The 786-nt window shown below is 51.5% G+C and overlaps 1 long non-coding RNA gene across 1 annotated transcript in view; it reads left to right on the top strand.

Moving 5' to 3' along the window:
- The first annotated feature begins 6 nt into the window (after positions 1-6).
- The window catches only part of LOC118158912, a 1,017-nt gene continuing 237 nt past the window's right edge, over positions 7-786 (top strand). The window contains exons 1-2 of the long non-coding RNA XR_004746937.1: positions 7-164; positions 257-771. This is a non-coding gene — a long non-coding RNA (uncharacterized LOC118158912). The remainder of the gene's footprint in view (positions 165-256; positions 772-786) is intronic.

Consider the following 786-nt stretch of genomic DNA (forward strand, 5'->3'; position numbering starts at 1 on the left):
TTGGGAGGACCATAGAGAGGTTGGGAGGACCATAGAGAGGTTGGGAGGACCATTGACATGTTGACCATGGAGACGTTGGGATGACCATAGAGACGTTGGGAGGACCATAAAGACAATAGGAGGACCGTAGAGACGTCGACCATCGAGATGTTGACCATAGAGACGTGGGGTGGAGCACAGAGAGGTTGCAAGGACCATAGAGACGTTGACCATAGAGATGGGATGACCATATAGAAGTTTGGATGACCATAGAGAGGTTGGGTTGACCATAGAGACCTTGGGAGGACCATAGAGACGTTGGGAGGTCCATAGACACGTTGACCATAGAGAGGTTGGGAGGACCACGGAGACATTGGCCATAGAGATGTTGACCATAGAGACATTGGGTTGACCATAGAGACGTTGGGCTGACCATAGAGATGTTGGGAGGACCATAGAGAGGTTGGGAGGACCACAGAGACGATGACCATAGAGTTGCTGACCATAGAGACGTTGGGAGGACCATAGAGACTTTGGGTTGGCCATAGAGAGGTTGGGAGGACCATAGAGAGGTTGGGAGGACCATAGAGAGGTTGGGAGGACCATATAGACCTTGGGTTGACCATAGAGACCTTGGGAGGACCATAGAGAGGTTGGGATGACCATAGAGACTTTGGGTTGGCCATAGAGACCTTGGGAGGACCATAGAGAGGTTGGGAGGACCATAGAGAGGTTGGGAGGACCATAGAGACCTTGGGTTGACCATAGAGACCTTGGGAGGACCATAGAGAGGTTGGGATGACCATA

This window comes from Oxyura jamaicensis, unplaced genomic scaffold (assembly GCF_011077185.1).
Source record: "Oxyura jamaicensis isolate SHBP4307 breed ruddy duck unplaced genomic scaffold, BPBGC_Ojam_1.0 oxyUn_random_OJ61266, whole genome shotgun sequence".
In the NCBI taxonomy this organism is placed as follows: Eukaryota; Metazoa; Chordata; class Aves; order Anseriformes; family Anatidae; genus Oxyura; species Oxyura jamaicensis.